General features: G+C 39.1%; 1 protein-coding gene across 1 annotated transcript in view; it reads right to left on the bottom strand.

Annotated features, from left to right (window-relative positions):
• TSPAN4 (tetraspanin 4) overlaps positions 1-12,553 on the bottom strand; it is a 278,058-nt gene that overhangs the window by 96,789 nt on the left and 168,716 nt on the right. The window lies entirely within an intron of this gene.

Genomic DNA, 12,553 nt, shown 5'->3' with positions numbered 1-12,553 from the left:
TTTCACTGTGTAAGTGAGTTATAGCTTTGCTCTGCAAACATGTGGCTTTAAAATAGAAAGGTTCCTTCTGTGTGCCAAGAACTGCTGGACTCTGGAGTAGGGAGGAATTCGGGAGCCAAGAAAAATTGGGGCAGATATGCCAAAACAGGCATGTGCTGATAGTCAAGCCTGCCACCATTACAACACTCATGAGTAGAAGGAAGGAGATCATTAGGCCCTTCACTTCATCTTCGCCAGTATGAACAACAAGGAGCTGGTTGGAGGTATATATTACAATTCCAAAAAGCTGGCATCTGCTAAATAACAAGTAGGCTTTGGTTCTAAGCCCAGACAACATTCAAATGATTAACAATAGTGGGGGGGAAAACCCTAATTATTGAAAATTCTGCGGAAAATGAGCAACTGAAGATAGCTCCAGGAATGAGCAGAACCAATGTTTGTGGACTTTTTACTTTTTATTTTTTTTACATCAACAATTTTATTAGTTTCTAGTGTAGCATACAAAGAAAATACAAACGTAAATAATAGGACTTTTTAAAGGAGTCAGTTGATTAGCGCCTTGTTTCTCTTTGGATAAAAGAGAGGGACATTAGATTACCTAAACTGTTGGCAACTGGAATAGTCATCCATTTTCCTCACAAATAGACACAAGGCAATGATTACTGATGACAGAGGGGAAATTTACCACAATTCCTTTAGCTGTAAATGGAGCCTTTCAAAGGACAGTAAATTTGGACACTCCTCTTGCTAACTACATTTAGAAATTGTTTATTAACGGCTTGAAAGAAGCTAGATACCTTCGAAACGAACAAGGCATCAAGTGAGTGCCTTCAAACCTTAATATATGAAAACAAAAACATATTTTTATTACTTTTAGGAAATTAAAATAAAGAGCAAAAGGGCAAGCTTTTGGCTACACATTTTTTTTTAAAAAACGAAGGACTCCCAAAATATTGAGGTATTGAATTTTGAATAGTAAGACTTAAAATATTTTTAAAGAATAAATGCATGTTTGTGGGAAATAAATTATGCCGTTTAGAGATATCTTTGAGGAACTCCAGCAAGGATGTGTCAAGACTTTGAATTGATTATGGCAGATATGTTGGATCTTTTTGAGAACAGTCTGTCTTCAGAACAAAATGTTATTAAACAAAATATACAACAAATTCTACTTGAATGAATGAAACCTTGGCTAAGAACCTGACATCAGATACAAAGAAAACAACTGTATGAAGTTTTAAAAATTAAGAAGGAAATAAAAAAGATAATCCCAGAGACTAATGGGAATCATTTTTCTTTGTTGGATTTACAAAACAGACTACTTAAAAGAAAATAAGAAATTTGTAACAAGGATCAATAAATACTGGTTCACCAAAGAAGACTGTTCTGTGTTTCAAAATAAGGAAGACAAAATTGATTTGTTTGACCAATGGTTAAAATGGAACACATCATTCTGCATGGTTCCTTTTGGATTTATTAATATTTTGACTGGAAATATGTGGCTTTGGTTAAATGTTTTGTTTTACATCTATTTTCTGTATCCTAATTGTTTAATATCTAAATAGGGAATAGTTTTTCTGTAAGGTTAAATTGTAGTCTTTTTTATATTAGGATGCTGGGATTACTTACATAGTTTAGAACTGAGATGTTGAAATGTTTATTCAAATGGAATATGTTGTTATTTGTGGTGGTTCTCTTGGGGACAGTTCAGTGGTGGGTTCCTACTGGTTTGGCCTTAGCCGACCTGGTAGTGGTTTGGCAACCTGGGGCACTGTAACCGGCAGCAACCCAGGCCTGCCACACTGCTGAACTGGTTCTCCTGGCGGTGCCACAGGCTCCGCCATAGGCACCACCATCTTGTTTTTTGCTTCTGCGCATGTGCAGAGCAATGTTTATTGCTCTGTGCATGGCATGCAGCTTGCATCAAGCGTGCAGTGCATCCACAAGTGAACCGGCAGTAGAGACTGCCAGAACCCACCCCTGGGATGGTTGGCATTTAGCCTGAGTGTACTGCAATTTGCCCTTCCTTTTTAAGGAGAAATGGTCTCTTTTTGTTATGTTAAACTTTTAGGTATAATTTATTTATACTAGAATTTGGGGACCTTTTTATTCCTTTTAAATTGGGTTTTGCCAATAGCTGAAAGTTGAGGTGTGGAAAGTTGAGTTTTATGTTCATTAATTTTAATACAATAGAACTCTGTTTGGGGTTTTTGCTGACAATTATATAAGGAGAAGATATTGCTTATTTCATCGATTATATAACAAAGAGATTTATATTTGTTAATTAAGAGGGGTGAAGCGATTATGAAATTGTTAATTGTTTTTTTTGCTAATCAATTAAAAACATGGATATAAGGAAACAGTCATTGTCAAAAAGAAAACATCAGAGTCAAGAGAATATAAACTTTTAGGTATAAGTGAAGAGATGGGTTACAATGGCCTTGAAAGTAAGAGCCAAAGTAAGTTCATCTCCTTTTACAATTTGGCATATTTCACTACAATTTTGTGATCAATGTATAGCAACCTACTCATTATGTGACACCCCCTCTCCCCCAGCTCTGTCTTTGATGCCTGCAATGAACAGGGCAGTTAAACACTGGGGAGGTCATAATATGATGGATTGCATTTGACTTCATGGGTCAGAGGCTTGATATAGACGGAAGCATTATAAAATATACATCAAACTCTAAGGAAAAGAAGAAAATAGCCTTATAATATAAAAGAGTCAGCTCTCTTATTCTGCAGCTTTAAGAATAGTGTTTCAGAGTACAGAGGTTTCTAGATGTTTCCTTAAATAATGAGTTGTTTTTGTTTCCACAGAACAGAACAAGTTAAACTGTGAGCGCTCTAATGGATATTTTTCTTGACAGCATGGAAATGTAGCATCCTGTATTCAAATCAAAACTTTTATTAGATCGTGGTAAAAGTTTTGATTTGAATACAGGATGCCACATTTCCATGCTATCAAGAAAATTATGTCCTATGGGTTGGAAAGTACATTCATAATAACAATAGTGATAGCACTTATTTACCACTTCATAGTGCTTTACAGCTTTTTCTAAGCAGTTTACAGAGTCAGCATACTGCCCCCAACAATCTGGGTCCTCGTTTTATCAACATTGGAAGGGTGGAAGGCTAAATCAATCATGAGGCAGTCAGGATCAAACTGCTGACAATTGACAGAGTTAGCCTGGAATACTATATTCCAACCGCTGTGCCACAACAACTCTTTAAAATACATCAACCTGTAATTATTAATTGAACTCTTAAAAAATTGCAATAAAATTTCATAAAATTCTTTATTATAGTAACTAGTACAAATAGCTATTGCAATCAACAAATTTTGTGCTAAATATCCATTGTGGGTATTACAGATACAAACAAATAAGAATAATCTTATAGTGGAGATGGATTTGGAAATGGAGATGGATAACAATTTAATAAATAAAACTAATAATAAATGATAGCACAAAATCAGGCAAGCTGGAAAGGTATGACAGGGTCCTGTCACACAACAGCAGTGACAGGTATTTTATGTTCTCTAACAGAGTACCTCTTAAACTGGTGTGTGTGCGTGTGTGTGTGTGTATCAATAGGCTATCATCTATCTATCTATCTATCTATCTATCTATCTATCTATCTATCTATCTATCTATCTATCTATCTATCTATCTACCTACCTACCTACCTACCTACCTACCTACCTACCTACCTACCTATCTATCCATCCATCCATCTATCTATCTACCGCCTATCTCAATAACACTTTTCACTTGTAAATAGCAAATATATATTGCTATAGCTTAAATATATATTTAAGAATTTCAAAACTTTTAACTATGTGTATTAATAGTTAGGAACTTCAGTTGCAGCTTATGCATAAAGCTCAGATTATACAGTCAACAAATGTTTTTACTGCTGATTCAAAGCTTTTTTTTTTTTTTTTTACTGCTTGCGCCTTTTTGGGAAATGAATAAATAGATAACTGACAGCAACCTTAAAAGTTGGTTTTCCCATTATGTCTGCTTTCCATGAAAGTTTAATTCAAACATAAATCTTCTCCCCAACATATTTCAAATGTGTCTTAGAGCATTTAGGGCAGAAGAAGAAAAAAACAGAACGGTGACTAAAACTGGAGCCAAGGCTGCCTAGATATTATAGAGGAACAATAATAGCTTTGTAATTATGTGTATTAATGGTTTTTGAAATACAAAATTGTATATTTTTTCTGCCTTATAGAGATCATCCAGAGTTTTGCAGCCTAGAACTGATAACCCAAGGCATGGTCCTAGGTAAAATCTAACAAACTACAGATTATGGATTATGCAAACTCGTCAATGGTGAGTCACGCAGAGGGGAATTTACTGCCCTTAGGGACATTCCCCCATTGAACCAAATCATCTTTACAAAGCACAAAATATTAGGGTTCCAAGTAATAGTCCCAAAGCAAACAAAATTCTGAGACTTGTAGATTTCTGAAAGAATAGTTTTATTGGATATATCATATTGGCACTGATCTGGTAAAAACCGACTCTGAGGGTTCCCACGGTTTTCACCAAATTAAAAGTTTTTTCCCTTCCCCAAACATGGTCCAATCAGGGTGCCGTCCAGGTGCTTGGTAATGTCACTCCTCCTCTTCCTCTGACCAGGTGTGAGAATATCCATAGTTCCCAAGAGAAAGTATTTTGTTTTGGCTATAAACCCCAGCTATCTCTATCCCCCCCCTTCCTATCAATACAATACAATACAATACAATACAATACAATACAATACAATACAATACAATACCAGAGTTGGAAGGGACCTTGGAGGTCTTCTAGTCCAACCCCCTGCCTAGGCAGGAAACCCTATACCATTTCAGACAGATGGCTATCCAACATCTTCTTAAAGACTTCCAGTGTTGGGGCATTCACAACTTCTGGAGGCAAGCTCTTCCACTGATTAATTGTTCTAACTGTCAGGAAATTTCTCCTCAGTTCTAAGTTCTCTCCTTGATTAGTTTCCACCCATTGCTTCTTGTTCTACCCTCAGGTGCCTTGAAAAAGAGTTTGACTCCCTCTTCTTTGTGGCAACCCCTGAGATATTGGAACACTGCTATCATGTCTCCCCTAGTCCTTCTTTCTATGAAACTGGACATACCTAGTTTCTGCAACTGTTCTTCATATGTTTTAGTCTCCAGTCCCCTAATCATCTTTGTTGCTCTTTTCTGCATTCTTTCTAGAGTCTCCACATCTTTTCTACATCGTGGTGACCAAAACTGAATGCAGTATTCCAAGTGTGGCCTTACCAAGGCCTTATAAAGTGGTATTAACACTTCACGTGGTCTTGATTCTATCCCTCTGTTTATGCAGCCTAGAACTGTGTTGGCTTTTTTGGCAGCTGCTGCATACTGCTGGCTCATATTTAAATGGTTGTACACTAGGATTCCAAGATCCCTTTCACAGTTACTACTGTTGAACAAGGTACCACCTATACTGTACCTGTGCATTTCGTTTTTGTTGCCTAAATGTAGAACCTTACTCTTTTCACCATTGAATTTCATTTTATTAGATAGTGCCCAATGTTCAAGTTTGTCAAGATCCTTCTGTATCGTTAGCCTATCTTCTGGAGTGTTGGCTATCATCTGCAAATTTGATGAGTTCCCCATTTATTCCCTCATCCAAATCATTGATGAAGATGTTGAAGAGTACTGGGCCCAAAACAGAGCCTTGGGGTACTCCACTGCATACTTCCCTCCATGAAGATGCAGTTCCATTGAGGACTACATGTTGACTGAGTTTGGTCAGCTGGGAACAAATCCATCTGGTGGTGATGCTGTTTAACCCCCATTCTTCTACTTTATCTAGTAGTAGCTTATGGTCTACCTCAGTGGTCCCCAACCTTTTTATCGCCGCGGACCAGTCAGCCTTTGATAATTTTACCGTGGCCCGCTGAGCGCGCGCAGGGGTGGGGGGGTGTTGTTCGCGACGACACATTGATTGTTTATATATCAGATTGTTTTGATTAAACAACTTTTATTTTATTGTATTTAAACATGCCTTACAAAATAAAATACAATTACATAAATATAAAGTGCTTTAATATGCCCCCCCCACCCGGACAGACTTATGTTCCTCAAAGACCATCCTGAACCCTCAACCCGGACCAACCTTTCTGCCCGCCCTCCCCCTCCCCACCACATTCGGCGGGCAAAGAACAGAGCGCGAGCGCGCGAATGCCGTGGAGAGAGAGAAAATAAATATATATATAAATATATAACTGTTTGGGAGTAAAAGCGGGGAGGCGCACCCGGCCGGGGGGGGGGGAGGAGGAGGAAGGAGGGTGGGAAGGAAGCTGGCAAGCGAAGAACAGAAAGTAATTAGCAAGGATTAAAACGACCTGCCGGAAAAAGGAGAGGGGAAAAAAAAAACACCAGATCTGACGGCTAGTGCAGCCTCCACCGGAGGGGCTGCAGAAACACACACTGCCAGTCCTGTCCTTCCTTTCCAACCAGTCTCTCTCCGCGCGCGCATACACACACACACACACACACCACACAAACACACACCCGCCGGCAGATATGCACGCACACACACTTTTTTTTTTTTTGTAATTGGCAGAACTACGGTTTTCTTTCTTTTAAAAAAAAATAATTAAATGGAGGTGGGGTGTGTGTGGAGAGAAAGGGAGAGAAGCGGACACATAAAACCGAGCCACACTCGCGAACCACAGCATGCATCTGGGTGACAAAATTGCAGGGAGAAAGCAGGAAAAGCCGAGGAGAGAGCAAAAAAAGAAAAGAGCCAGACCAAGCGCGGCAGGGCGGGAAGGAAGGCGATGATGATTGGGGGAGGTTTGAAAAAGCAGATCCAAGCGCAAAAGTTACTGAGTCATTTCAGCGGCGGCCGGAACAGTTTTCTTGACTCCCTCCCTCTCTCCCTCTCTCTCTCCTCTCTCTCACTCTCTCTTTCCCTGGCGATGGATCGGTGCGGGAGGGGGGGAGAGAGAAGGGAGGAGACGGCGAGGGAGGGAGGGAGAGAGAGCCGAGGGTGGGACCAAAGGGGGGGGAGAGAAATGCATTTAAGAGGAGCGGATTTAAAAGAGCGATCATGGCCCCCGGCCGCTGCGCGGCCCGGTGCCAGGTACTCCACGGCCCGGCACCGGTCCGCGGACCGGGGGTTGGGGACCACTGGTCTACCTTATCAAATGCCTTACTGAAGTCCAAGTAAACTATATCAACGGCATTCCTCTGGTCCACTAATTTTGTCACATTATCAAAGAATGCAATAAGATTAGTCTGGCATGATCTGTTTTTGACAAACCCATGTTGGCTTTTGGCTATTGCTTTGTTTGCTTCTAGGTGTTCACTAATTTGTTGCTTGATTATCTTTTCCAGAATCTTTCTTGGTATTGAGGTCAGGCTGATAGGTCTGTAGTTTCCTGGATCTGTTTTTTCCCCCTTTTTTAAAGATGGGAACCACATCAGCTCTTTTCCAGTCCTCTGGCAGTTCCCTGGTGCTCCAGGATCTCTGAAAGATATAGTTCAGTGGTTCTGATATCTCATCTGCCAGTTCCTTCAGAACCCTGGGGTGTAATCCATCTGGTCCTGGTGATTTAAACTCATCTAGGGTAGACAGGTGCTCACTTACCATTTTCTTCCCTATTTCAATTTGTGTTCCTAATCTGATTTTTGTGGTACTGTTTTTGATAGTTTGGACTGTTTTATCCCTTTGTGTAAAGACAGGTGCAAAACATGAGTTAAATAGTTCTGCTTTCTCCCTGTTGCTTGTCACCTTCTTGCCACTGTCTCCCAGCAATGGACCAATTGTTTCCTTAACTTTCTTCTTGTTTTTAACAACTCCAGTGTGGCAATGTTGAAGCTTCAAAATGGATCTGGTCAGGTCACCTTCAGAGTTGACACAAAGCTTTATGTCTTTTAGCAGAGGTCTTATTCATACAATCAGGCTCTTCTCTGCTGCCTGAAGTAAAAAAAAAAGGCTTGTTCCCACATGCACAATTCATGTGTTTACAGGGAGCAGTAACATCACTCAGCTGCTGCGGTGTCAAGTGCCTCATAGACATCATTCTGAAGGGTGATACATTACAAGTTGCATATGCAAATAGACAGCATAGTCATCTTACAAGACAACAAGCAGCTTGTTGGTCTGGAAGCAGCAGAAAAGAGCTGCACATTTCAGGCTTTGTGAGGAATTAATAGAATAACAGAAGGGAACTTGGATGTCTTCTACTCCAATCCCCTGCTCAGGCAGGAAACCCTATGCCATTTCAGACAAGTGGTTGTCCCTTTTTTTTCTTAAAAATTTCCATTGTTGGAACATCCACAACTTTTGGAAGCAAGTCATTCCACTAATTAATTGTTCTGTCAGGAAATTTCTCCTTAGTTCTAGGCTGCTTCTCTCGATTAGTTTCCATCCATTGCTTCTTGTCCTGCCCTCAGGTGCTTTGGAGAATAGGCTGACCTCCTCTTCTTTTTAGCAGTTCCTTAGATATTACAATTGTCTTAGACAACATATTGTAAAGGTACCCACTACAAGCTGATACCCAATGATCGTTGTTTAAGTCTGTGCCCAAGATAGCTGCTTCTTTCCACATAAAGGCAAGGTTGGTCTCATCTCAGTGATTGTTTCTAGACTATCTGGGCCACATGTAGCTTTCTAATTCTATCACGTTTCTTAGTTTATTGTATAGTCTGAAAATACAAGTCATCTTGACTAGACTTTCTGTTGAGGAGGGAACATATAAATAAAACAATCTGGGAATAAAGAACAGACCCTAAAGTTTTGCTTTTTCTGCTGTCAACTACTCCTCTATTTCTCTCCATCACTTGATACTAAAGATGTGTAATCAATAGATAATCATATTGCTTTTTTAATGAAAGAATGTTCCACCATTCCTTGCCAAACAATTCACCAAAGAGTGTTGAGACAATGACATCTGTGAGTTTTCAGAGCTTGCTACCATACAAAAGAAGGATAGAAACAGAACTACTAGATAGGCTGGATCTGATAGTTTTACTATCTCAGGGAAGCCCCCCCCTCAATTGTCAAAAAGAGAGGAGACACTAATCATTGAAACAAAAGAGTAACTACAAAGAAGCCAACACACAAAAAAGGGACTTCAAAAATGGCATGATGCATTAACAAATAAGCGCCAGGCTTGTATTGATTTTGCAGGAAATGTGTGAAGCTGGGCTTGTTTATCAAAGATGACACCTTCAGCTAGTTTCCTGATGACGGCAGCATTTATCCGCCTTAAATTAAAATGCAGCAGGTCCTGAATGCTGGTCCTGAGTAATTATTTTTGACACCTCCTCTATCCAACACAATTACGACAGATACATTACCACCTCTTTTCCTTATCTTTATTCTTGAGCCAAGACATAGAGGGATAATGTGATGTGGTTATTTATATGAACAAGGCCGTTCTTATCAATTGTAAGCCACCTTGGGAGACTGGAAAATGAAGGAACAGCTTCATTTTGACAGAGTGGTCTTGAGGTGTTGGGCAAGGGCAAGCTTCACATTTCTCCCCCTTTGAATATTCAAAAGGTTCAATCTCTCTTCTGTTGGATATAAGCATGGGCATGTGTTTTTATAGTAATTTTATTAAACATTACAGCTAAAAAGATAAAAACTGATGCAAACCAACTAAAAATAAAAGAAGAAATTAAAACAAAGAAGAAAATAATAAAAAACAGAAAAAATAAGCATATAGTAATGAAAAATATATAAATACATACAAAAATGACTACACCTTTCATCACAAGAATAAAAATTTGGTATCTTATCATCGTCTCTTAAAATATAACAAGTGATCTCTTTTTCCAATATGCTATCACTTGTTTATAATTAAATCCTCAAGTTACTGAGTCCTGATCAGCAGAAGTCCATCAAGAGTTACTAGACATAACAACGTACAGGTAATCCTCGAGTTACGAATGTAATGGAGCCTGCCGATTTCATTCATAACTCGAGGAGTCATAGGAGTGAATTCACTAATTGAATGTGAAGGGCAAGGGCAAGGGCAAGAGATATCTCAGGCTGGGCCATGGGGGGAGAGTCTAGTGATGTAACAGGCCACCCAATACCTCTCTGACACACTGAGATACCTCATGCATCCCTCCTTCCATGCTAGACTCACTTACTGTACAAAGATGTATCTCCTCTCTGATGAGGTTTCTTTGCCTTTGGGGGAGAGGAGAGCAGGATGATTTTCCTTCCAGTGTCCGGTTGGCTTGCAAATGCTTTTTGTGCCGAAAGGGGGCTGTGATGTTGTGCAACTTCAGCCACCCATCTGGTTTTGCAGAGAATGGGTGCCCGAAGTCACGCAAAATCATGGCCTCCAGAACACTTCACTCTCGGCATGAAAAGCATTGCAAGCTGACTGGATGCTGGAAGGGAAATCATCCTGCTCTCCTTTCCCTCAAAGGCAAAGAAACTCTGGTAGAGAAGGGACAAATCTCTGCAAAGTTAGTTCAGGGCAGCAGGATAGGAGGGGAGAAGTAATTGTGGAGACCGGGGGTGGGGGGGTTGGGAAATAGTATGAATGTTGCAGTGCCTCTGTGGTTATTCACAAGGGCAAAAAAACTGTTGTGGTCCTGCAACATTTGTAATTTCAGGCCTTTGTCATAAACACTTGGAGAAGGTTATCACATAACTTTGAATGGTCACTAAGTGAACTAAGTGAGTATTATTGGTATCTTTTTAACCTTGATGAAATAACTAGCTTTATATTTCTCCCCTTTGATTTTTAACAATCTTGATTTTTATTCCCTTCAAATAATGTCCTATAAATTGATCTCTTTTCCTTTTTTTTCTTGTCCCTTCTCACAAAATTCTTCAAAGATATAGCAAATCTCTTTTATAAATTGTTAAATAAAAATTCCTAAATGATATGCATTATTTAAGCACTGAGCAGCTTGTTCTGTTCTGACTCTACCGTTCTGTAAGTGGATTGGTAGATATATAACATTAAAATCCAAACCAAATCAGAAGAGGATTCTAGTACTTCGGACATGTAGCCAGGATTTACATTCTAAATAAGATGGTCATTAAAATATATGTTAAAAACGGAATGGCAGTGATGAGAAATATATTTTTTAAATAACTAATTGCACCTCCAATTAAGACATCAATAATAATAATGAGTAATGTTAAATGTGTAATTACAAAACTTGTATAGGCCACAGTTGTTATTTATGCTCTTTCTTAGCATTTTACGCTTTCTTGTTGTTCCAGAAAATTTCATACATGACTTTACAGGCTTCTAAAAGTTGAAGTTAATTTAGAGTTCTTTCAAGTTCACTTTGGGTCTCTTAATTAATTTGTTTTAGATGATATCCTGATTTCACAAAATTATAGATCCAAAAACTTAGGACAGCACAATTAACACATCATTTCATGTTTTTCTTCTAGCCCAAATTATTGTTATTTTATTGTTTTATCGTTTATGACTAGTTCAATCTGAAGACAATCAATTTACTATTATATTAGGATGCAGAAGAATATCCCGTCAGTTTGTAACATGAATGATGAAATGACAGGTAGATTGTAAGAGAATAGATAAAAGGATGAGGTTAAAAATATTGTAACACAGCTGGCACAGAGACTTGCTGATCATAATGATCCAATCTCAGTAATGAAGCAGATCTCTGGTACCTGCACAAGACTCTAGGATCTCATACAATTACTTGTTCCAAAACTTAGCTAATTGCATAATGATATAGGATTGAAGTGGTCGTGAAGTGAATGGCTATAGGCAAAAATGGGGTTATCTATGCTGAATAAAATAGATTTTAAAGAATCTGAGCAAGAGAAAAGGACAGAAAGCAAAGAGGCAAAGAAAGTAGAATGGATTTCAAGATTGCACTACATTGCATTGTTTTTTCAAAAGTAGAACATTTACAAGGGCTAAACTGGATCCCTGGAAATATTCAGAGATATCATCTGCCATGCAGATAATTCTTGGTCTAAAAATTATGAAGAAAACTATGAAATTACCTTTACAGTTTTAAAAACTCCTTTAATAGGTGTTTGAGTAATATAGCAATAGCAATAGCAATAGCAGTTAGACTTATATACTGCTTCATAGGGCTTTCAGCCCTCTCTAAGCGGTTTACAGAGTCAGCATATTGCCCCCAACAACAATCCAGGTCCTCATTTTACCCACCTCGGAAGGATGGAAGGCTGAGTCAACCCTGAGCCGGTGAGATTTGAACAGCCGAACTGCAGAACTGCAGTCAGCTGAAGTAGCCTGCAGTGCTGCATTTAACCACTGCGCCACCTCGGCCACCTGTCAAACTGTTAGCCCGTGGGCTGGATAGGTCACACACAGGCCATGCCCACCCCAGCTCCGCGAAGGGGAAAAATGTCATGATGGCAATGTGATGCTGCGAGTTTGACACCTGTGGAGTAAGGTAACTTACAAACCCAAAGAAGTTCCTAACTCGTCTTTCAAGTTTCTGTAAGTATCAGTGATGAATTCATACACTGAGATGCTGCTGAATTACTGCCAGCAGTTCAATAAAGTCTATAAATAATTCCACAGTATGACT

The sequence above is a fragment of the Thamnophis elegans genome, chromosome 1, assembly GCF_009769535.1.
Source record: "Thamnophis elegans isolate rThaEle1 chromosome 1, rThaEle1.pri, whole genome shotgun sequence".
In the NCBI taxonomy this organism is placed as follows: Eukaryota; Metazoa; Chordata; class Lepidosauria; order Squamata; family Colubridae; genus Thamnophis; species Thamnophis elegans.
Note: the sequence above shows the minus strand (reverse complement) of the source record. Positions and strands in the feature narration are given on the sequence as shown.